Below are 26,748 nucleotides of genomic sequence, written 5' to 3'. Positions count from 1 at the left end.
TGGGGTATTTGATGGAAATATGGGGAGAATAAAATGGGATTAGAGTTGAGTTAGTGTATCTGGGTGCTTCATGGTTGGCACAGACTTGATGGGTTGAATCACCTGTTTCTCTGCTGTATGATTCTTTGTCCATGACAAAAATAAAATTCTATAATATTTTAAACACTGTTCCTTAAAGATCCCTTAAGTACATCTTCAAGTAAACCTTTCCTACTGTACAGTTCAAAAATCACCTGTTCGCTGTACAGTGTGCTCCTAATAGATGATTTTCTGGATCAATATAACACACTTATACACGCATCAACTTCATTTTTCACACTTACGACTCATTTTGTTTGCCCAGTCTCTTTGTAGATTAAGATTCCTTGTGATTATACTATTACAATCACCTTTAATTTCCTGATTCACAGTATGCACTGCATTAACACTGCTGTTTGGGAGGTGAGGAAATGCTAATAAAACTCCTAATGTTTTTTGCTCCACCCAAATTGATTCCTCAACTTAATTTCCTGAGCCTAAGTACTTCCTGACTACTGCTTTTATCTCTCTTTTTTAAAAATATCAGGGCTACCCACTCCTGTTTCTATTTTACCTATCCCTATTTTTTTAAAAAATGGTATTCTAGAATATTTAATACCTTCCCCAAACTTGGGCACTTTGCAGCCACATCTCTGTTATGGGTATTGGATATCTTTATTTTCTTGTGTCATTAATTCAACTACCTTGTTACGAATTCTGCATGAATTCTGATAGTCTTTAATTTTGTCTTTGTACCACTTTTTTTTCCCTAACACTGACACTAATTGGACCTGTAGTCTTGCGTTTACATGCACAGGCTTATTCCTGATGTATTCTGGATATTTTTGCCCATTTTACTACCCTGCACTTTTTTTGCCTTTCAATATTTCCCCTCACCAGAATCCACCCCACTACCACTTAGTTTAAACCTTATCTACAGCACGTTATCAATTTGTTTGGATGCTAGCCCCACCCTCATTCAAGTGAAGTCTGTCGCAATGGAGCAGCTTCCTCTTTTCTCCAGTATCATTGTCCCATGAAATGGAAACCATTTCTCCCACATTAATTTTCAATCCATGCATTCAGTTCTGTGAACTTATGTGCTCTGTACCAATTTGCACACAGTTTGGGTAATCATCCAGATATTCTTACCTTTGTGCTTTTGCTCTTTAATTTGTACCATAGTTACTTCTATGCCTTCAGTAGGACCTCTTTATTTCTTTGTGCTATCTATATCATGGGCCATGTCATCTGCATCTTTCCCTTCCAACTCCAGGTTCCTCTTCAGCCCTAAGACAAAGACTTTGACCTTGATAGTGGGTAGGCAGCACAGCCTTTGGGACTATGCTTCTGACTGCTGAAACAGTATTTAAGGTGCTAATCATCATCACTATGTTATTTGCACTCTCTCTTGAATGCCCCCCACCCCCCCGAGCACCTGAAATGTAAATGCAATGAAATGTGTATTGACCAGTGCAAACTTGAGTTACTTAACTTTATTTGGCACTTTTTTCTAACTTCAGATTACTCATTGCAAGTGTAATCCATCCTGGTAACGTCTTTTCATCAAATCCTTAATCCAAATTCAAAATATTTAAAAATGCCACCATTTTCTATTTCGACTGTCTATCCTAAAGAAGAATAGGAGCAATCAGTGGACGAAATCAGCACCAAATTGATTATGGACGGAGTAGAGAAAGGAAGCTTGGATTCAGGAAATGGTGAAAATAAGCACAGCAAAATGATCTGAGATTTAAAAAATCAAAATGTTGCTATTAATACCCAGATGACATGATTTTGAACACTAATTTTCAGTGCCAAGAGGTTGATTGCAAGTAATTAACAAGTCAAATTATTTTAATTTGAAATGGGCAAGGCTCATTTCTGTGGCAAGTTTAATTCTCACCTTGCTGATGAACCAATTTCACTTTTTGTAGTGCTTTCAATGATGATCCAGACCTTGAGATGCTGTGTTTGTATTATCCTGGAGAGCAATTTGGGGATTTTGACATTTAACCATGTCTGAAGTGTTATTGACTCAGTGAATGTCCCTTTAAGATAGAGTAGTTGTGTGTGTGTGTGTGTGTGTGTGGCGTGCTTACGTCAACCAAAGATAAAGGACATAATGACGTTGTTGAAGAAGTCAGTTGAAGTCGAAGAGGGAGAGAGAGAGAGAAAAGGGAGAGAGATACCAGCCTGCTAGTTTCTCTATCGATGGATGAGAAACAATAACTGTGACTGTTACTGCAATCCACGTATGGAAATTGGAAGTAATCCAGTGGAGTTCACTTTGTTGCTGACCTGTAGAAGGAAACAGGTATTTGTGTGGATGGCCACGATTTGGATGCTTTTCGGGGTGAGGATGTCACTACCGAGTAAACACTGAGGTGTTGTTTGGGTTCCATTGTGGAACATTTGGATTTCGTAATTATTCTCTATGTTCTCTCTACATCTACGTCTTATCTTCGGACAACGGTGGTTGTTGAAGAAGCCTTTGCTCATGTTTCACCTTATGGCTTGCTGAACTGAACTTTAAGAACCATTCCTGGACTTGGAGTTTGGGACTTTGCCCCACACACACAGAGTTTAGTTTTTGGGGTTAATGTTCAAGGTTTAACATTTTTACTTCTAACATACTAACATTTTTACTTTTATTTTTCTTATTATCATAAGTAGTTATTAATAAAATAGTTTTTAACACTGAATCATGACTCAGTGTGTTTCTTTTGTTGCTGGATTATAACAGAAGTTGTAGAATTTCTGAACAAAAAAAAAGCGAGCCCTAATAGCTTCACTGTTGTTATGTAGCAAATTGTGGCCTTTTGACTTATCACTTTAAGGAACATGAAAATATTAAATTCTTTTTCTCAATTCTGAAGTTATTTGATTTGAAAATTTTGGCCTATATTCATGTGTGCCAATTAATGGATAATAACTTTCCTGTGTAAATTTATAATTATCTAATTGAATTGTTATAAATTGGTCTCCATTATAGATATTTCCTTGGGTAGACTAGAAAGACTTGCTGATGTAATCATGTTAAACACTTTACTTTTATGATGATTGACCCACTGTCCAAAATCCTGTGCAATAATGTAACCTGGACTTTAACAATACTACATCATGTCGCGTTGTATTGGATATTTGTGACTTTTGGCTGTGTGCTCTATCATTCCAAAAAAAACTGAGCAAGGCTTGGTGGGAGGTTTGACAGAATTTCTTTAAATGATGTTGGTGTTAAACTGTATAAAATTAAAGTGGTCACCAAGGAATGATGTAGGAAATTCAGAAGAAATTTATTTTAGCCAAGGAGTAGTGAGAATCTGGAGCTCACCACCACATGGAGCAGTTAAGGCAAATGATATAGATTGTATTTGAGGGGAAGCTAGGTAAGCACATGAGAAGAAGGGAATAGTAGAATTAGACAAGGAATAATCTGTGAAGACTTCACTGAAGCATTCATGTTGACATTGGGCCAACAGGCCTGTTTCTGTGTTACTTATTGTATGCAATGTAATGTAAATTCATTAGCATCACTCCACTTTGTTCAGGCATCACAACTTATCTAAAAAGTACTTCCTTGCTTCCCTCTTGCTTTACTTTAAATAAGAGATGTTCTGTCTTTTCTCGTGTTTTGAAAGAGGGGATATGGGGTGGACATAGATGGTGATGGGTAGATGCAGGTAAGTGATGGTGATTGATAGGTGTGGGGGAGGAGGGGAGAGCGGATTGCAGATTCACTGGGGGATGGGTCAAAGGTGAGGAGAGAGGGGGGAGAAAAAGGTAGGCTGGGAAAGAGAAGAAAAGCATGGTGGGGGGGGGGGGTACTTAAAGTGGGAGAATTCAATGTTAATGCTGTTAGGCTGCAAGGTTCCAAGATGAAAAATGAGGTGCTGTTCCTCCAGTTTGCACTTGGAATTCTCCTGGCAGTGGAGGAAGCCGAGGACTGACATGTCAGTGTTAGTGTGGGAGGGGGAGTTGAAGTGACTGGCAACAAGGAGATGCAGATTGCAGTTATGGACAGAGCGCAGATTTTCTGCAAAATAGTCACAGTCTGCATTTGGTCTCACCAATGTAGAGGAAGCCACACTTGGAGCACCAAATGCAGTGACTTTCTTGATATCTTTCGTAACCATATCATTATATTGGAGCTTTGATCTTGCTCCGCACCTTGTTCAATTTTTGAGTTGGCCATAAAGTTCAGCTCTTTAGCAGACAATCTTGAAGTATGCACTTCTTGAATCTTAGTCAGTGAAGTCTATCAGCATTCAATGTAATTTGCATGGATTGTAGGCCAGTTTTGTCATGTGCTTTATTCATGTTCTATTGGTCCCTGATGACTGTATGGATTTTGCTGTTGGGTTCAAGTACATGACCCATATTTCATAATTGTAAGGAAGAGAACTGAGGGCATATGCCTTATAGACAAACAACTGTTTTAAAGGTTTCTATTCACTTCACCTGTTCTCCCTCGCACAAACCTTGGCCATCGGCAATTTTCTGTCTTGCATTCTTGGCCTGTCTATAATATCAGCTTTTAATTAAAATAGTTGTCTTCGACTTGAACAGGATTTATGTGATAATAGCTTGGTGTAATGAAGTAGGATTGCTGCAGCTTTGAAACTATTTTGTGCCTGGTTTACATATTTTTCCTGCTCCTCTGGTGCTTTTTAAAAAGAAAACCTTTTTTTTTCCCCTTCTACCTCACAGGGCTCTATTATAAGGAATTATAACAGGATGGAAATCTTCCTTGTTGCTTCTAAATGATAATTGCTTAAATACAAAATGTTTGGGAGATCTTTTTTCACTTTCAGCTGCCTGGTAGAAAAGAGCTTGCTTGACTCTGCTGCCTGTATGGAGCAGCAGAGGCATCTGGTCTATGACTGCTAATCAGTTTGTCATTTTTATGTTGATAGAATATTTGTGACAAAATGACCTGAATTTCTTTTTGAAATATTAAGTAAATATTTTTTATAAGAAGGTGGTGCTCCTTTAAAAGATTAAACAAAAACATACAAACAAGAATGTATTAGGAAAAATTGTAGGCCAATTGTTTCTGCTTTGCCATTCAAAGACATTGTAGTTGATCTCAGTGTAACCTCAACTCTGTTCCCACATAACCTTGGTAAGCTGTCACTCCCTTGCTTGTTAAGAATCTATCTACCTCTACCTTAGAATACTTCAATGCACTCTGTACTAACTCAATGTAACTGCACTGTGTAATGAATTGACCTGTATGATTGGTTTGTAAGACAAGCTTTTCACTGTACCTCGGTACAAGTGACAATAATAAACCAATACCAATAGAAGACTCTGCTTCCACCAGCTTTTCAGGAAGAAGTTCCAAAGACTCAGTTCTTTGAGAGAAAATATTTCACCTCCTCTGCCTCTGAATTTCAAACAGTGAAGCCCACAGTTCTAGGTGTTCCCACATGAGGAAGCATCCTCGTTGGAACACCTACTCTGTCGACACCCCTCAGAACCTTATTTCAATCATCATCTCTCATTCTTCTAACTCTAGTGGATATAAACCTCGCCTGTTCAACCTTTCCTTACAGGACTACCTGCCCAGTCCAAGTATTAGTTTGATAAAGCTTCTCTGAGTATTTCTAATGGATTTGCATCTTTAAGGAGATCAATACTGTATTTAGTACTGCAGATGTGATCACACTGATACCCTATAAAACGTAGGCAAATCCTCCCTCTGTATTCAATTTCCCAGAAATAAACAATAACATTTTGTTAGCTTTTCTAATTATTTGCTGTACCTGCATTCTTTTTTTTTGGCAAAGCATTACCAGTAGTCTCCTGGTGTCCTCTTCACAACTTGCTTTCCTATCCATCCTTGCGTCAACAACAAATTTAGCAACCATACCTTTGGTACCATCATCCAAATCATTTCCAGAAATTGGAAGAAGTTGAGGACCTAGTACTGATTTCTTTGACACGCCACTAATTAGATCATAGATTCTTTTACTATTTCCCCAGAGTTGCTTTCTAGAGGACCAATGCTACTTTGTTAACCTTTTTTTAAAAAAAAACTCGTGTTTGCATTTCTAGCTAGTTCTGTCTAGTCCTTTAATTTCTCCTTCCATATTAATCCTTGTCATTGTTTTTATATTCTATCCAATCTTCTGACTTGCCAACTGCCTCTCTGTAGTTGAACGTTTTTTCTTTAAAGTTCGAGTCATAGAGTCCAGCAGCAAGCCCCTCAGCCCACCATGTCCATGCCGACTGTTTTGCCCACCTACATTAATCCTATTTCCTGCATTGTCCTCATCCTTCTATGTCTTGCCTATTCAAGTGACTATCTAAATGCCTCTTAAATAAAGCAATAGTATCTGCCTCCACCAACCCCTCTGGCAGCATGTTCCAGTGATGTGTCACAGGGATCAGTGCTGGGATCTTTGTTGTTTGTGAATATATATTAGCAACTTGGATGAGAATGTAGGAGGAATGATTAGAATGACACAAAAAAATTGGTGGTGTAGATAGTGAAGAAGATTGTCCAAGGCTACAGCAGGATACAGATGGAAAGTTGGGGAGAGTGTTGACAGATGGAATTTAATCCCAATAAGTGCAAGGGGATGCACTTTGACGTTCCCAGTCAATATTGTGAAAGTTAAAATTCCCCACTGCCATAATCCTATTGCTCTTGGACCTTTTTGCTTAAATATCTGTTCCTCTAATTCCCACTGGCTATTGGGAGGCGTATAGTATAACAGCAGCAAACTGCCCATCTTATTCCTACCCTTGTGCCTCATTGGATGTTCCCTCCAGGATATCTTCAAGTACTGTCATGATGTTTTCCTTCATCAGTAATGTAACTCCCCCTCCTCTTCTGCATCCCCATATGTCATGTCTGAAAATTCTATAACCAGGAACATTAAGTTGTCAGTCTTGCCCTTCCCTCAACTGTTTCTGTGATTGCACTGATATTGTAATTGCATGTGTTGATCCACGCTCTAAACGCATCTACCATGCCTGTGAGGCTTCTTGCATTAAAGTAAATGTGGTTGAGCCTATCAACCCTCCCATGCTCCTTTTCCTGCCTCTGTCTGCTCTGCCCATTGGACTTGATTTATCCTCCTACATTTAAGTCAATTTCCCCACCAGTTACACTGCTAATATGCCTCCCATTCCCATTCTTTCCCCCCCATCCCCCCCCCTTCCAAATTAGTTTAAACCCTCCTGAGCAGCATGAGCAAAGCTTCCTACAAAGATATTAGTCACCTTCCAGTTCAGGTGGAACCTGTCGTCCTCATACAGGTCCCACCTGATCCTCACCCTAACTGAATGAGCTCCCCCCTGCACCAGCTCTTTACTATGCAGTCAGCTGTCTGGTCCTTCCTCCTTTTCTAGCACATGGCAGAGAGAAATCCTAAGATTAAATCCCTAAAGGTCCTGCTTTTTAACCATCTGCTTAACTCCCTAAATTCACTTTGTAGTTCTCCTCCCTTTTTCTACCTATGTCATTAGTGCCACTGTCGCCACAACCTTCTGTCGGTTTTGGAATGTTCTGTAAGCTCTCTGAGACATTTGTCACCCTGGCACCAGGGAGGCACATACCATTCTGGTGTCTGACAGAAATGCCTGTCTGTTCCCGGCACTGATGAATTCCCCACCACAACTGCTCACTTAGATTTTTCCCTCCTCTGTATCGGAATCAACAGTGGTGCCATGAACTTAGCTGCTGATGCCACTTCCCTCTGAGAGGCCATTCCTCCCCAACACCAACACCAACAGTATTCAAATCAGTATACCTATTTGAGAGGGGAATAACTTCAGGGAACCCCTGCACTACCTGCCTGGCCTTACTGCCCTTCCTGGTGGTCACCCATCTCCTTTCTTTCTGTACCTGCAGCGTGACTAACTCACTAAACATGCTAGCAATGACATTTTCAGCATCGCAGATGCTCCATGGTGAATCCAACCGCAGTTCTAATTGCTCTGTGGTCAGACAGGAGCTGGACACACTTCCTGCAGGTATAGTCACCATTTTAATTAATCATGGATGGTAGTGGGTCCAACTTTTGAATTTTTCTATCTTGTTGAAGTGTATCTATTCTGTGCATTCTGAAAGATCCCTTAAATTGTCTGCATCTTGATCGATTGGTTCCTTAACCTACTCGCTTTAGCCAACTCTGCTTTTCGTGCCCTTGTATACTAGTTTTAGTATCATTCTCCTCTCCCTTAAAAACTAAATGTAAAATTCAATGATATCATGATCACAGTAACCCAGCGATTAACTTTTTATCAGTTTACACAATACCAGGTCTTGTAGAACCTGTTTTGTATTTGGCTCCAATACATGCTATTCTATGAAACACTCTTGAAAACACATTATTATTCATCTTTCCTATTCTGATTTTTCCAGATTGAAATCCCCCATGATTATTGCCATATATATATTTGATAAGTTTCCATTATTTATTCCTTTGAACTCCATCCTACTATATTAGAGGGGCCTATATATCATTCCCACAAGTGTCCTTTTGTCACTTTTTTTTCTCATCTCTATCCAATCTGCTTCCATAATCCTAATTTTATCAATTTAATTTAGCCACTCCTCCAACTTTTTCCTAGGGTACAATCCTTCTTAAATGAAATGTACCCTTTAATAATCAGGAGCCGATCTATGTCATTCTACAACCATGTCTCTATAATGGCTATCAGATCATTCGCATTCATTTCTAAAGCCAGCCCATCAGCAGGGATTGCTTCACATTTCTACTCAAAGGGCAGCTGTTCACTAGAAAATAGTGAAGAAGATACATTCATGAAAATGACCTTATGGAAACAGTGCTACCACTGTGTTCAGACAGCTGGCTGCCAGGCTGTTTTTGACCAGTGACAGCTGGTCCAGTCAGCCACACCGTTTTTTTAAAAGAAAAAGCGATGAAGTGACATTCTTGGTTCATGTCTAAGTATGTTACAAGAGGATGAATACTTTGTATTGTGGTAAAATAGCTTGTACAGTTCCTCAGAGACTACTCTTACAGTTAATGGCTTTGTAATTGGAGACCGCAATGTCTGAAAAGTGTTCAAATGTTCCATCTGCTGATTAGTCTTTTCTAAATAAAGAACAAACCCAAAGATCTGTAAAGAACAACGCTTTTTCTTTAGTATTGCACTTGTATATTTTTTGTTAAACTTGCTGTGTGTTTTTTTTCTCGCTGCTTTCCTCAGCTATTAAATAGGTATTTACATATATGTTAAGGAGTCTTGCAGGCAAGGAGACATTTAAAAAAACAACAGCTTTAAACCGAGTAGCACTTCATTTTATCTCTAGCTTAATGAATTGATGCCATCTTGGTAAGCAACATGGTTATCAAATAGAGTTAGCTGTGGCTCAGTGCACTTGAATCAGAGGATCTAGATTTATGTCCTATATAAATTCTAAGCAGACACTCTGGTGCATTACTGAGGGACTGTCAGATGAAATGTTAAATTGAGACCCTCCTTTTCTCTGGTGGACATGAAATAATCCCATAGAACTATTTTGCCAATATTTATCCTTCATGGACACTTTTTTAAATTATAAATGAGAACAGTGATTGTCTTTTTTGGGAATCTGCTGTGTGTAAATTGGCTGTTACATTTCTTATATTACAACTGTGACAACACTTCAGAAGGCCACAGATGCAGCCTGGTCTGCTGAGTATTTCCAGCATTTTCTGTTCTTATTTTAGGTTTCTAGCAGCAGATTTTCTTATTTTGTTTTCACTTGAAGTATGTTGTGGGATTAAGCATTCTCTGGAATGTCATATAAAAGTCATGAAATATGCTACTGTATATAAAAACAAGACTTTATACTTTCTTTAAAATTCATTAATGCTATAATATTCAGATGATCCTTTTCATCAATACTGTTATTTGATCCTTTCCGTTGTAAAGTCCCTAAGGGTTTGTAGTTAGTAGGAATGCTATTAACCTGCTTGAAGATCCTAATTCAACCTTTTTTGTACAAGCACTGACAAATTATGCACTGTTCCATTGTGTACTACTTAATCTATATTCTGGACTCATTAATATCATGCAGAAAAAGCCTTGAGCTTATTCAGTGGTGAAACTCATCATCTGCTAAGTGTGTATTAATTTTGAATTTTAAGTGGTTGCTGAATTTGTCCTTTATTCTAATATCAATCCTGGGACTAAACTATATAGTGCATTTATTATTTTGACTTTAATGCTAATTTGGTTGGCAACAATATCTTTCAATGCTGTAAAATTTTACAGCAGTAGGTAATTTGTAGTAAAAGGTCTTTGCCAGTATTAATTGTCTGTAAGCTCTCTCTAGCTTTATTTCATTCACCTTATCAACATATTTTTTCCCTCATTTGTCATGGTGTCATTGAAGCAAAAAGATAATATTTAATACAAGAATAAGTTTCACTTTCTCATAATTTTGGAGTAGTTTACTCTAAATTCCTTATTGAATTTATGAGTGATTATTTTGTAGTTTCGGTCTATCTCACAAGTGAGAACATCTTCCCTGTTTAGTCTATCGAGTCTTTAAACATTTTAAAGTTGTGTTATTATGTTCACTTATGAGTTTTGTTTTTGGTAAGAGTCCCAGTCTATTCGGCCTTTTGAATAGACTGGGACTCTTGGTTCCGATATATTCATTCAATTTTTTTTCACATGTTCTATTCTTTTTAATATCATCTTTTTATAATGTGGAAGCCAAAACTCTTCGCTCCAAACATGATCTTTTATAAGTTTAATATAAATACAATAATTTTGAAATCCATTCTTCTGGAAGTGAACCCTGGGCTTTGCTTTGTTTTATTTTTTTTATGGCCTTTTCAAGAGGTGGGAGGATTGGTGGTTTGGAAGTTGGGGTGGCATAGGAGAGGAAGGAGAGTAGAGTTTGTTGGTATGTTAGCTAGCTAAAGTCAAGGTGACCCACATATTGAGCTGGCTTTTATTGTAGAGGAGGTGGTCTATGTTGCTCAACATCAGAGGAAAGAATGGGAAAGTGGAGCTTAGAGTTAAACTTTAGTGTTATTTTCTCTGTTATTAATTGAACCACTAATGGGCATAGGTCCAAGCAGATTAGGGACGTGGGCACCTAGTCAAAGAAGTGGTATGGGAAAGAGTGAGATTGGAGTTCATTTCATGTGATTCTGGCACCACTCATGATGCCTTAACAACTGTAGCAGGAGGATGGGTGTATCTAAACTAGGCATAGGTCTCAATAGGAAGAATAAAAAGAGTGAGCAGTAGGCTTTTGATGTGGCCAGTGTGTGAAAGTGGAATGGAGCAGGGGGATAAAGGTCATGGTAACAGTTTAAGACAAATAAGAGGGAAGGTAATAGATTAATAGTGCATTTGGCACCAAGATGAAGGAAAAACTAAAAAGATACAAAATAACAAAAACTAGGGTGAAAGGATGTTTGAATAAAATACTACATTGAAACTATAGGTTAAGAATGAGGGAAAATGACTGTTTCTGTGATCAATATGCAGTATAATGGGCAAACTCAAATGACATTTTAAAAAAAATGCAGAATCTGGAAGTCTGAAATAAAAACAGAAAATGCAAGAAACACTCAGCAGGTGAGACAGTGTCTGTGAAAAGAGAACCAGAGTTTCTCTTTTCAGGTCAAAGACCCTTCATTAGAACTGGAAAGAGCGAGATGAGTATGTCTTGTCTTGATTATAGAAACCAAAACTGTATATGGTACTCCAGGTGTGGTCTCACGTGAAGTTCTGTGCAGTTGCACCAAGGAGCCATTTATATTCTAATCCCTTGCAATAAAGATCAAAATGCCATTTGCCATCATAATGCCTTGCTGCATGTTTGTTTACTTTTATGTCGGATTTTTTTTGTTGAATACCATTGATCCCACTTCATATCAATATTTTCTAGTTTTATATTGTTTAAAGTTATTTGAGGGTTACTTTAGGTTAAAGTTATTCTAGGGTTGCTAGGCGTGATGATGGGGGCAACAGTAGGGCACCATTAGCTCGTAATGTAGCTTGCAGGCACATGAAAAGTCTTGGATGTAATTGGCCGTTGACAAAAGTAGGGAGGTTATACTTCAATAATATAGGCTGTTGTAAGATCACATCTGGAATATTATGTACAATATTGGACTACTTTTGAATGGAAGGATGTAAATACATTGGAAGCAATTCAGAGAAAGCTTAATAGACTGATACCCTATAAGGAAGGGTTGGACTTGGCTTATATCTGCTGGGATTTAGAAGAGTTGGATAGCTATCAAAGATTCTGTGATTGTGAGGCAAAAACTGGTTAAGTTACAATCAAAAACAACAAGCTGCAGATTGCTGGAAGTCTGAAATAAAAAGAAAATGCTGGGAATACTCAGTGGCTCAGGCAGCACTTATGGGGGGGGAAAGAAGGACAGATAATGTTTAAGATAGATGACCTTTATAAAATGCTGGAAATAGTCTGCAGGTCAGATTATTTTTCTATTTAAGTCACAAAACAGTTATATATGGCACAACAGACTCGGTGCTGCATAGTATCAGGAGAAAAATGGAGATGCTGAGCCAGAAGCAGACTTTTCGGAAAAGGGATCAAGGACATGACAGGTGATTTAAGGAATGTCTTGAATAGAGAGTTCATACTTTTAAGGAGAGAGCATCAGAGATGCGGCAAGGAAGCAGCATGGAAAAAGGAAGTAGGGGTCTGTGCTTCAAAGTTTGTTGGGAACTGTAACTGGAGGAGGTTACAGATTTGAAGTATTTTAGTAGCAATTAATATTGTCAAAATATCTTGATGTAATCAAAGGAAGGGTGGTAACAGCAGAGGACCTGAAATGTCTATGGCTATGGTAGAGGATCCATTGGTATCTTTTCCTACTAGAAGCATATGCTTATCACAAATGACACAATTTCCTTGGCTTCATTTTAGAGAATAACTTGGAGACCATGCATATCAAGGAACTAAATATTGAATCGTGCCAAAATACAGAACAAGATCATTAAAAGAAACACACCAGCAGTTTGCTATCACACAGTGATAATAGCACTCAATCTTTTCATCATGGCTATTGTATTATGGTGATTACCTGTCTGGACCAACTGAATCATGATTTTCAATCCCATTATGGCAAGTACTGACAATAAAATCAATTGATTTGGTAACTTGTTGGCTAAAATAATCATGACAGTATCAGGATTGGAGACACAAGACACTGCTAATGCTGGTGTCAATTGTCCATTTCCCTTCGCAGATTCTGCCTGGCCCTCTGAGTTCCTCCAGCATCATGTTTATTGCTCCAGTATAAGGATTGTTTTTCAAGTATCATTGAATCACTAATTCCTTTCTGGGTAAGGAGTTGGCTGATGTGGGACTCTGGTCTTTCAAATGTTTGATTTTTAGTACTCCACAGAAAATGTGATGAGGTTTGATCAATCCCTGACCCATCAAACATACGCAAATTTTTATTTTTCATTCTTTCTTCTGTCTATCTTGCATCTGGAAGTCTTCAATTGGAAGAAGTGAGGCACAGGTTAGCCTGGCAATAGTCTGAAATAATTGTGAGCACAGTAATTATTGCCTTATATGTCCAGCTACACCATCATCCCTCCATTGTGGTTGAGGACAAGGTGGAGGATGTGGATCTGGGATATTTTGGTTTTAATTCTGAGCCCCAGTACTGTTTGTTCATCCATAAAATGTAATTAAAAAATAAATATTTACTGCAAAAAAAGCCTTTTTATTGTAATTGTTAGGATTTATGTGGTTTCCTTGGTTCCCAAGTTTTCTAATGTATTGTATTCTTTCCACCATACTGTTTCCTCAGATGGGGAAATCTCCTCAAAGGTCTATATTATAGTATAATTTTTGAATATGTGTCATTCAAAGTGATAATCCTCGAAATTTGAACAGTGGTTCAACGCACCTCCACATGCCTGTGATGATGTCAAAGTCAAGTTTATTGTTGAATGCACAGGTGCAATGAAAAACTTGCAGCAGCCACCATAGGCACATAGCATCAAATACACAGGAAAACATAAATTATATGCAATTTTTACAAGAAAGAACACTATCAGAACAAAAAATAAGTCCAATGTAGTGCAAAATTGTCATAGTGTTGCTATACTGAGGTAGTGATTAGGGTTGTGCAAGTTGGCTCAAGAGGCAAATGGTTGAAGGGAAGTAGCTGTTCTCGAACCTGGTGATGTGGGACTTGAGGCTTCCGTACCTCCTGCCCAATATTAGCTGTGAGAAGATGGCATAGCCCAGATGGTGGGGAATTTTGATGGATGTTGCTTTCTTGAGGCAGCGCCTCATATAGATACTATCATTGTTAGGGAGGGATGTTCCCGTGATGTATTGGGCTGAGTCCACTACTCTCTGCAGCTTCTTGTGTTCCTGTGCATTTGAATTGCCATACCAGACCATGAGTGCAACAGTCAGGATAATGTGTACCTTTTCTACCAAGATCAAGGGAAATCAGCAGTAACCTGAAGTTTAGCTACTAATGAATTACTTCTGAGACAAAAGCATTAAAAAAAAGTCTAATATTTGTAACATGGTTTTTTTAGCCATAAATGCAGCTTAGCAAGCTGTCAGTATCTAAAATAAGTAATATTATTTATAATTTAATTAGTTTTTGAATTTCAAAATGCAAGGGTTGACAATTAAAAAACTTTAATGATTTTGGTATTTTAGTGAAAATAATCATGGGGTATATGTTCCAATCGTTATGCAACAGGTCTGCTTAATGTTCAAATTTTTAATTAAAAATGTATGCATTTTTCTCCCCTTCAATACTGTCTGTGAGGATTCTTTAATGTAATTGCTTGCTTTGCCAGCTTAATGAAATCACTGCTATGTCAGGGATCATCTCGAAATGATTCCTGACAGCAGTTGGTGTGAGAAAAGGAAACAAGATTCTCAGTTGGGAGCTTCAAGGTCAGTGACGTGGGAGGTTTCAGAACTCTGACCATAAATTCACAGCTAGTGTTTGCAAAATAATGTTCTGAGAACCTCGATCTGTTGTGACTGCAAACTTTCCTGATGATGATGATGATTGATTAAGAACTTGCAAAGCAGAACTTTCAGCAGTTGACAGTTTTGGGCAGAATCTGAGTAAACCCTAGGTTTTACTTTCCTGAACTTTGTGATTCTTCATGAAGACTGCATGAAATCATATCCTGAAATATTGATTTCTCGTGTCCCTACATTTGCACCATTTACAGTAAGCACAGCTTTTCATAGAAACAAAGGACTGTAGATGTTGGAATCTAGATGAAAAACATAATGATGCTGGAGGAACTCAGCAGGCCAGGCAGCATCTGTGAGAAAGCAGGCGGTCAATGTTTTGTGTCAGGTACCCTTCTTCAGGACTGCTGAAGAAGTTCCTGACCCTAAATGTTGACCGCCTGCTTTTCTTCACAGATGCTGCCTGGCCTGCTGAGTTCCTCCAGCATCATAGTGTTTTTCAAGCACAGTTTTTTGTCTGGTTTACTGTCAGTATTGTTCCTTGAGCCAGCAGCTGAAGGATTTGTTTAATATTTTTGCTGCAACTGAAATTAGAAGCTTCCTAGAAGGAGATTGAATTGAAACTGTCTACTGTCCCTTGGAAAACTCGAAATAAAGCATCAAGTTATACGAGAGTAAATGTTCTGATTTGAAGAAAAAGATGCAGAAAGTAATGGTTTAAATCTCTAGGTCTTATTGGGAAGTTTTCAACAAGTATGTTGCACAATGGACAGCTGTAAATCTAAGTGTTCTTTTAGATTATGCTAGACCTTACAAATGTGCGGTATCTGTTTCTGGTATGCAAAGAGCAACACTGCCAAGTACTGGTCTATCCAAAATACAAAACAAAGATTCCTCTGCTCTAACCATTTGCAGTAACCCCAATCTCAGCACTGCACTGTTGTAAGTATTTTTCACATCACTGGTTTCTTAGAAACCTTCCAGAGTAGGGTTTCTGGTTGCATTGAATATAGATTGTCCCATTAACCTTTGTAGTATAGCAGTTAGCATAATGCTATTATAGCACCAGCGACCCAGGTTCATTTCAGGCCCACTGTCTGTAAGGAATTTGTATGTTCTCCCTGTATCTGCTGTGGGTTTCCTCTAGGTGCTCTGGTTTCCTCCCACATTCCAAAGACGTATGGGTTAGAAAGTTGTGGGCATGCTATGTTGGCGCCGAAAGTGTGGCAACATTTGCGGGCTGCCTCCAGAACACTCTACACAAAAGATGTATTTCACTGTGTTTTGATGTACATGTGACTAATAAAGATATCTTATTTTGCTGATTTTTGCCTGGATTGATGCTGTCAAAAATGTACAAAGTGCAATCTTACAGGATTAGGAGACTTCAGTATTGGGCAGGATTGGATTCAGAATCTGGTCCCAAAGTTGAAGGGGTAGCTGCTGATTCAAGTCAGACAGAATCAGTGATGAGAGGAACTGAGTTAACATTTTGGGTCATTGCACTTTTATCAGAAGTCTGAAAGTTCATCAACCTAAAATATCAACTCTCTCCATAGATATTGTCTGATCTGCTATAGGCAGTTCGGGGATTTCTTCTGCCCAAAATATTGCCAATCCTGATTCTTAAACATTTGATTAAGTTTTGATAAAATGATTGCAATTTAGAAGATCATTTAAATGCAGTAAAAACAAAATGCTGAAAGTACTCAATCCATCTGTGGAGGAAGAAACAGTGTCAAGTCAATGTACATGATTTTCAACTTCCCCTCTGGCAGATGATTAGCAAACTTGAAATTCAATAAGTTTTTCAACTTGCAGACTATTCAGATTTTCACATTTGCCAAGCAGCAATAAACTAATTAAACAAGAAAGTGAATTGAATATTTTATCCTTGTAATAACCATATCAATAGGATGTGGAGAGAAATGAGCAAAAGATGCTGTAATTGTTTAAGATGACTTATTTTGCTCCCACAATTCACCTTTGGCTGAAAATATTTTCTGAGCAATTGGATTGCATAATTATTTTTTTCAACTTTACGCAATTGACATTAATTTTCTTTACTCCCAGATTGAAATGCTGTGAAGACCATTTGCGGATTGTTTTGATTTGCTCTGGAAATTGACAAGGCATTGTGAGATCTGATGTGTACATGGGATGATGACATTCCTCATTCCATCTGGTTCACTAATATTCTAACAGGGGAGGAAATTTGCTGTACTTCCCTGGTTTGGCTGTTAAGCAGCTCCAGACCCATCCCATGTGATTGACTCTTACTTTTTTTTTAGAAAGGTTCTTTGATGTGGCCTATCAAGCCATTCAGTTGTCATCACCTTCTCAAGGGGCAGTGAAGGATGGACAGTAAATCCTGGCCTTGCCTGCAATGCACTGATCCTGAGGGGAGTTTTTAATTGCTGTGTTCCCTTGGAGTATAGAAGAAAAACTTGGTGCCATTGGGCATTGCCATGAACAAGCAGATCAAATCTTACCAGCACAGTGCCAATCTGGGATGCATGCCATGTGAGTTGGAGAAAATGCTGTAAATACTCAGCATATCAGGTAGCATCTGTGGAAAGAGGAACAGAATTAATATTTCAGGTTGAAGACCCTTCTGGGAAAGAGAGGAGAGTACTTTTAAGTTGCAGAGAGGATGAAGGAGGGATGGATGGGACAAAGGGAATATCTCTGATAGAGTGAGACTAGCTGTGTGATAAACTGTTGACAAAGCTATCAATGAGTGCTCTTGGAGAGAGAGTGAAAATAAAAGGGATATGTAAAAGCTGTCAATGTTGGTCAGAGCTATTAGAAATGCCCAGCAGACGAGTGGTGTCCAGGGAGGGAAAAAATGTGAGTTAATGGATAACCTATAGCATAACTGGCCAGTGTTGACACAGAGAAAACAAGTTATCTGAACTTGTTGAATTTGGTATCGAGTTCAGAAGACACGTCCAGATGGAAGATGAGTTGCTGTTGTGCAAGTTTATTTTGGGTTTTGTTATTACAGTGCAGGAGGCCTTCACGTTTAGATTTGTGACATCTGTTGTCCTCTGGAATTTTGAGAGTTTCCAGTACATCTCTTGCTCATAACATTTATCACCACTGTGGTTGCTGGGCCCTTCGCATTCTTTGGGTCATCATTGGCCAATAGCTTAATTGGACTAATAACAGGTCAGGAGGCTGGGCATCTTATGGCATGCAATTCACCCTCAACTTGCCATTGTCTTTTAACCATCTTTGAAGTACAGTTCAGAAATGTGATTGGAATTGTTATTGCTGAACATAGAATAGCAGAGGAATGGGCCCTGTGGCCCACCGTGTCTGTGCCAACCATGATGCTAATTTTAAACTAATCCCATCTGCCTGCAGACGGTCTGTATCCCTCTATTCCCTGTCCGTTCACGTGTCTGTCTAAATGCCTCTTAAGCATAGCTATCGTATCTGCTTCTACCACCTCTTCTGGCAGCATGTTCCAGGCACCTACCACTCTTGTGTATAATAGCTTTTAAAAAATCCTTGCCTTGCAAATCTCCTTCTGACACTTCCCTTCTTACCTTACATCAATGCTTCAAGTATTTTCCACCCTGGGAGAAAGACTCTGACTATCTATCCTTTCTTTGCCTCTCATAATTTTATATGCTTCTATCCGGTTGCCCCTCAACCTCCAATGCTGTAGACAAAACAATCCAAATTTGTCCAGCTCTCTTTGTAGCTAATATTCTCTCATCCAGGCAACATCCTGGTGAACCTCTTCTGCACCTCTAAAGCATCCACATTAGAACTGCAGACAATGCTCCAAATTTCGCCTAATTAAAATTTTTATGCAGCTGCAACATGACCTCCTGACTTTTTTTTATGCTCAATGCTCAACCAATGAAGGCAAGCATGCTGCATGCCTTCTTTACCACCCTATCTACTTGTGTTGCCACTTTCATGGACTTGCCATGGACATGCTCCAAAATCCCAATGCTCCTAAGGGTCCTCTTGCATTTGACCTACCAAAATGCAACACCTCACACTTGTCCATATTAAACAACATCTGCTGTCCTCTCCACCCAAATCTCCAGCTGTATCTACATCCTGCTATATCCTTTGGACAACCTTCCTCCACTATCCATAACTCTGCCCATTTTCGTGTTGTCTGCAAGAGATCCCAGCACTAATCCTTGAGGAACACCACTGGTCATAGACCTCCAGTCACAGAAAATGCCTCTCCACCAATGCACTGTCTTCCATGACCAAGCCCATTTTGTATCCAGCTTACCAAGTCATGGGATCCCATGTGACCTTAATCTTCTAGACCAGTGCACCATGAGGTATCTTGTTAAATATTTTACTAAAGTCCATGTAGGCAACATCCACTGCCTTCGCCCTTGTCAGCCAGCTTCGTCACTTCCTCAAAAAAATTCGAATCAAGTTTGTGAGACAGGACCTCAACCTGCACAAAGCCATGCTGAAGCCACTCATTCGCCGGCCTGGATGAGTGATTTGTTTACTAAATTGGAATTGTGTGGCCCTGTTCCCCTTATCTTTCTAGGTGGTAGAGCCAGTGGTTGTGAGGTACTGTCAGAGTAGCTTTGGTATTTTGACTCCAACTATAGGGCGACATAGTAGCACAGCTGGTAGGGTGGCTCCAGTGACCCATGTTCAGTCCTGACCTCCAGTGCTGTCTGAGTGGAATCTGCATGTTCTTCCTGTAACCGTATGGTTTACAGTTTCCTCCCATGTCCCAAAGATGTGCAGGTTTGTAGATTAATTGGCCACCATAAATTGCTCTTTATATATAGGTGAATGGTAGAATCTGGGAAGGGAATTAATGGCAATGTGGGGGAGAATAAAAATAAATTATTTTAGGATGAAAGTCGATGGATGTTTGATGATTGGTGTGGACTCAGCTGGCAGTTGGTCGAAGGGCTGTACTGTATGACTTTGATTCTATGACTTAACAGCCTTTTTTCCTGTATTGGTAGTGCTCCTCAATTGCACGGATGTGAGTGATTATTATCCAGATTGATGTTGTCTGGAGAATCTTGACTAAAGGTGTGATTAATCCTGGATTACAAGTCTTCTTGTAATCTGCAGGGGTTCTCTAATCCCATTGCTTTTGCTGTATCCTATGCTCCCTGCAGTTCTTGATTTTTGGATGGTAAACTGCTTAGTTGGGTCATAGCTGATCTGTTAAAACAGGAAAAAGGATAAAACCCAGAAAGCCCACACAGCATCAATCTAGACACCAAAGTCAAACACTCGAGTTGTTCCCAGCCCAGTGACCTTGCAAAGTCCTCCTTATGAACACCTAGGGACCAGTGTCTAAATTGTGAGAGCTGACCCTTGGACTAGTCAAGCAACAAGCTGACATGATCTTACTCATGGAATCATACTTTACAATAATATGTCAGACTTTTCCATCACAATCCCCTGGGTATGCCTTTTCCCACTGGAAGGAACACATCCATCAGCAGTGACAGTACAATGGTAAACCAGTAGGAAGAAGCAGCTCTGAGCGTGCTGACCTTTGAGAACAGATGCTGTAATGTCTCGTAAAATCAGGTCAAGAAAACCACTATCTCGCTCAGCTGATGAAGTAGTGCTGCTTCATGTTGAACAACTCTTGGAAGAGGCAAGTAGTAGGAGCATAAAATGTACTCTGCCTGGGGACTTTGACATCCATCACCAAGAGTGGTTTAGTTGTGCCATCACTAATCAAAACTGGACAAGTTCTCAGGACATAGCTGCCAGATTGGATATGTGATGGGTGTGAACCAACACAAAGGTTAAATCTCATCCTTCCCAGACTGCTTGTTATCGACGTATCTGTTCAGATGTATCTTCCATGATGGGATTTTTTAGTCATGGCCATTGCTTAAATCTTGTGGAGGCAGAGTCCCTATCTTCACACTGAGATCTTCTTCAGTGGGATAAACTGAGAATAGACCTGGCAGTTCAAAACTGATCATTGATGGGGCATTGTAGACCATTAGTGGCCAGCAGAAGAAATATGTACCTCCATAATGTGCAAGTTCATGGTCCATCTGTAGTATGAAAGGCCAGGGGTCAGATGACAGTGACAACACTACTGACCCCCATGGTCGGATGATAGCATTTGCCTTATCAGGGTCGGAAGCTACACCACTGTCAATCAGGGTCCGGCTCCGCCCCATTAGGTAAACACCTTTGTTTTGCTGGACCACTCGGATTGGTCTGTGCGAGCACCTTTGTCCTGAGCACATCTACTATTGGCCCGTTTAAAACACCTTTGTCCTTGCTGGGCCACCAGCCTCCCAGCAGCATAAACTGGCTGCATGTTTGATTTTTCTTACTCGTTTTTGTCTCTGAGAATGTTGAGGTAAGCTGTGCACTACTTCAGGGCAGTTAGTTAAGGACTCCCGAGACCAAAGAGCCAATGTTTGTCCAGAATCAGGGGTGTTCAAAACATTTGTATTGTTTATTCCTTGATCATTTTGTACCCATTTATTGTGTGTGTGTGTGTGCGCGCCTCGCCTTCTGTAGCGATTTTCCTCCACATTCGTGATCTCCTGCTTGAGAGTATGCAAGTGTGCATCTGTTCCCATTCATTCTGTCCCGGGTTTGTCTTTGTTAATGAACCACTTTTAAATTACAAAGATGTTGTGTCCAGACTTTATCTTTAAGATACCAAAAAGAACCTTCTCCACACACCATTACATTACTCACCTTCTCAAATTATTGGCTAGGCCAGGAGTTCAGCTCTGGTTCAATGAGAAATCCATGCTGGTAGCAGCACTAAGTGTACCTGAAAAACAAAAGTGCCAGTTTTGTAAAGCTGCAAACTGGTCTATATGCATGCTAAATAGCAAAAGCAAACATTGAATAGACAGGGCCAAATGATCGTACATTCAATGTATCAGATCAAACTTTGTAGTCCTGCTGCATTTATGTGCAATAGCAGTGCATAATTAAATAGCAAATGGGAGAAAATGGCCTCGGCAGCATCCACATCCTCCACAATGTGGAGCCTTGAATTTGAGCGCTAAAGTTTTAAGACCTGAAGCAACGGCAACCATATTTGCTGTAAGTACTGCGTGCATAATCCATCTTGGGTTCTTTTTGAGATGCCACCATCACAGAAGCAGTCCTTGCCCAATGTGATTCACCTCGTGATAGTATCAAGACTATGGCTAAGAGCACTTGATATGGCAACGATTCTGGGCTAGACAATGTCCTGATTCTGGAACCAGCTGCACCTTCAGCCAAAATTTTCCAGTAGAGTTACAACACTCATCAACACAACAATGTCGAAAATTTGCTTGGTCTCACCTGTCCATTATAATGCAGCATAAACCCAATCTGGCTAATTACCACCCAATTAAACTGCTATCATCAACTTCAATACACTCAATAAGCTAAGACCATGCAGGACAAACAATGTGGTACCTCTGGCACCTCATCCACAAAAAAATTTCATTTCCTCCTTGCAGTGTTGCATCATGTTCGCAGTATGTGGTGCTTACAATGTTTTTTTTGTTGCCAATAGGATTGCGGAAAGTTCTTCACTGGAAGACCTGTGGTAGTTCAGGGTGATGGCTCACCACCACCTTTTCAAAGGCAGTTAGGGATGGGTAACAGATACAGGTATTGCCAGCAGTGTTGGCATCTCAGGGGGAAAAAAAGTCATGGAATTAATTAAATTGGCAGAAGAATGGCTTCATTTGGTCCTTGGATCTCAAAAGTGAGCCAAGATGGATCACCAACTAGGCACATTTGGCTGAAGATGGTTAAAAAAAGTGTCAACTGTGACTTTATACCCACATGCTAGGTTCTACCATTGCTAAGGATAAGGATAGGTTGCCTTTGTACTCTGTTCCTCGGTTAACTATTTAATTGCCCACCAACAGTCTCACTGGATTTGGCAGAACAAGATAGCTTTGATCTGATCCATTGGTTGTGGGATGATCTGATTAATGGAATAGAGTATCTATATTGACTCGGTACTCCACTGAGAAATTGCTGCATTGTTAGATGTGCTGTCTTCTGAATAGGATATTAAAATTGAGAATTTAAATTTTTTTTCTATTCCACTGCGGTCTATTCAAGGCATGCTGACTTTGAAGAAGTTTTCCTCCTCTCTTCTATGGGAGTTCTGTGAAACTCTGTCTCACTGCTCCTCCTTTGTGGTTTCTGCTGCTCTCCTGCTCTTCGACCATGTTCTTACCCAGACTTGTCACTACAGCCACATATCCTTCCTTGGTTTTTGTCTCTGCTGTCTTATCTTCACCACCATCTTGTCCCAATGGCTTCCAGCTCTGTTTCCAGACCTCTCAGTTCAGACCCAGCCAAGATCTCGGGTATGTATATACAATTCTCTACTTCTCCCTACTGGTTTCCCTCCATGTCCTATTTTCTACCATCTCCGCCATGCATCGGTACCTTCTGGCTCTCTCGCTCTTCCATAGCTCTGGCCTTGCTTTCCCAAATGTGCTGGAGTCCACAATTCTGCTTTGTCCCCCACTGGATCCACTCTTAGAACTAGTGGGTCTTTGTGTTCCTGATGTCCATGAGGGATTGGAAACTCTTCTGACTTCAGGCTCCCAAAGCTCCACCTGGACTTCCTCATTCTCCCACTTGGCCCCAAGCTGCCAATGTTCCACCAGATTTTTCCTCCTCCTTCTCCTGCCACCATTCTTGCCATGGCCCCCACCCTGCTCTGGGCTCATATCCCACCCCCCAGCTACTACACCACACTTTTCCCTTTCTCCTCCCCCTGCCCTTACCTCACCTTGGCCCCCAACTCCCTGCACCACCCCTCCCCCCATCCCCCCAGCCCTCTCTCCCATTACCATTCCCTCTTCTGAACCCACACTTTGCCCCAGCTACAATCCCTGCCAGGTCTTCACCATCCCAACTCTCTGATGTTGAGTGGTTAGCCCTCAGGAGGCCTTGCCTTTGTACCCCAGCATGCGCAGCTCAACAAGTTCTGGACCTGAGATGATGTTGAGCTCTTTTTCTGTCGCTTCTGCTTCCGTGCTTATTTCTTTGGCAAGGACGGCTCATCCCTTCTCCCATCTCCAACATTCCACTTCCTCTTGGACACCCCCTTCTAGTCTTTTTCTCTTTACTTGACTTTTCATCTTCAATTGCTGCTGCGATATCAACCGACTTGACTTCTTCACTACCCTCACCCACTCCAACTTCACCTCATCCAAACACACAGCACTCTATTCATTTTGCACCAATCCCAACCTAGTCATCAAACACACAGACTAGGGCAGTGCTGTTGTTGTCTGATGGACTGACCTCTACCTTGCAGAGGCCAGACGGCCACTCTTGGATTACCTCCTTATCCCAATCCCTGGATCATGACCCCAGCAATGTCTCTCACACTGTCACAGAACTAATCACATCAGGAGATTATGATGTGGAGGCTCCACAGCCTCCAACCTGATGGTGCCCTGACTCCGCACTTCCTGCTTCTGTTTCTTACCCAAGATCCACAAACAGTCTCCTGGTAGGCCCATTGTTTCTGTCTGCTCTTCCCCCACTGAACTTCATACCTTGTCTCTATTGTGTCTCCCCTTAGCTAATCCCTTCCCACCTACATCCAGGACACCTTGCCTGCCCTGCACCATTTTGACACTTATGATTCCCCTGGGGCCCCACTGCCTCATATTCACTATGAATGTCTGGTCTTTATACACCTCCCTCCCCCATCAAGAAGGTCTTAAGCCTGCTGCTCTCTGCAACAAAGATCCAACCAGTATCCCCTCCACTAACCACTCTTTTCTGCCTGGCTGAACTTGTTCTTACTTCTGAACAACTTCTCTTTTGACTAACTTCCCACAAATCAATGGCGTAGTCACTGGGCACATATGTGGGCCCTGGCTACGCACTGTCCTTTCCCTTGGCTATGTGGAACAGTCCTTATTCAAACCTTCTCTGATACCACTCCCCAACTCTTCCTTCACTACATCAATGACTGCATTGGCGCAGCTTCATAAGGAACTCATCAATTTTATCACCTTCACTATTTAACTCGCCAAATTCACTTAGATCATTTCTGACACTTCTCTCCCTTTCTAGATCTCTCTCTGTCTCCATCACGGAAGACAAATTACTCTCTGACATTTACTGCAAACCCACTGACTCCAATAGCTGCCTGGACTACACCTCTTCCCAGAATGTGTCTTGTAAGGATGCCACCCCTTTCTCCCAGTTTCTCTGTCACTGCCCCATCTGCTCTCAAGGTGAGGCTTTCCATTCTAGGACATCTGAAATGTCCTTTTTTTGGGAAATGTGGCTTTCCTTCAGTTGGAGCTCTCTCTCTGCTCTCACCCCACCTCCCTCCAAACAGAAGGAAGGTAGAATTCCCCTAGTCCTCACCTTTCACCCTACTAGCTCCTGCATCCAGCAATTCACCCCTTGACATGTACCGTCAGCTTCAACGAGATCCCACCAGCAGCCGCACCTTTTCCTCCCCACCCCTTTCAGCTTCCTGTGAGGCCACTCCCTCCATGACTCCCATTTTCACTCATCCCTCCCCATCCACCCTCCTGATCACTGGCACTTTCCACTGCAACCACAGGAGGTGCAACACTTGTTTTTGCACCTCCTGCCTCACCACCATCCAGGGATGTAAACAGCCCTTCCAGGTTAGGCAAAGATTCACATGCACTTCCTCTAACTTGATGTTACAGATGTAGTTGAACTTCAGTTTTTGTTTTCCTGCAAAAGCGAGGGTAAAGGCATAAATGCAAAACTGGCAAGATTATGCAAAAAGAAAGTTAACATTTTTTCCTTGCAGTTCAACGATATTAAAACGTGAGAGTTTTTGACTATGCTCTTCATTATCCTTTCGTTGAGTACTTTTCCATGTACTTTTGTGTCCTTGCATAACAATTCTTTGTGGGACATGATTATAACATGAGTACAGTGAGCTATATGGTATATAAGTGGACTTTTAAGAACGAGTGTTTCATGTGGTATGCTTTTTATGTTTTGTCAGACATTGCTGTTAGTTCAAACTTACTGTCTTCAGTAATGTTCTGTTTATTTGCAGCACAACAGGCACTGCAGAGAATTTCAAATGTAACCTTGCATCCATTTATTCAGTAGTCTAGAATGTGGTAGTACCTTTATGGTATCTTTATACATGTTGTACAAATAGCATTTTGGTTCCAATTATGATTGCTGGTGAGGATTAGCCAGCGTGCCCTTTACTATTTTATGATTCTAGGATTATTAGTGGATTTGTGAAATAGATTCCCAACAATGATGCTAATGATGAGTGCACAGTCAATTAATTGTTGTTGGGACTGTGAAAATTACATATTTAGATTTGTAAGTATGTTTCACATTGAGATTAAAAGAACTGTGGATTCCGGAAGTTAGAAACAAAAAAATAATCAATTAGTTAATCAGTCTCTGAAACAATAACAATTTAATGATTTGTGTTTGACAAGTTGTTGTGATATGGATTGTACTGTTTTATAAATTAATAACCAATTCAAAAGTATAGTACAAATTCAAAAGTAAAGTTGCAGCCTTAAAATTATAACAGAAAATATTTATCTATGAACTTTAATTTGTTCTCCTTACCTATTTTGCCAAACTGTTCACTTATATTCAAATAAGTAGAAATCCAAAATTAAATCAAGTGTAAGCAAGTCATCCAAATGGGTTAAAGCACCTACCAATCAGATGTAATTGATTTGTCATATTGAATTTTTTCTGTACATGTCATTATAAGTTTTCCATTCATCATTTAAACTGATGATCCACACTGTTTTTCAAGTGGGGGCTGTGTTAGCAGAGAGCCTTCAATGTGAGAG

The 26,748-nt window shown here is 40.2% G+C and overlaps 1 protein-coding gene across 1 annotated transcript in view; it reads left to right on the top strand.

Moving 5' to 3' along the window:
* The window catches only part of asap2a (ArfGAP with SH3 domain, ankyrin repeat and PH domain 2a), a 145,933-nt gene that overhangs the window by 47,528 nt on the left and 71,657 nt on the right, over positions 1 to 26,748 (top strand). The gene's annotated exons all lie outside the window — the stretch shown is intronic.

This window comes from Pristis pectinata, chromosome 10, assembly GCF_009764475.1.
Source record: "Pristis pectinata isolate sPriPec2 chromosome 10, sPriPec2.1.pri, whole genome shotgun sequence".
Classification (NCBI taxonomy): domain Eukaryota; kingdom Metazoa; phylum Chordata; class Chondrichthyes; order Rhinopristiformes; family Pristidae; genus Pristis; species Pristis pectinata.
The sequence above is the reverse complement of the archived record's forward strand: the minus strand, read 5'-3'. Positions and strand labels throughout refer to the sequence as shown.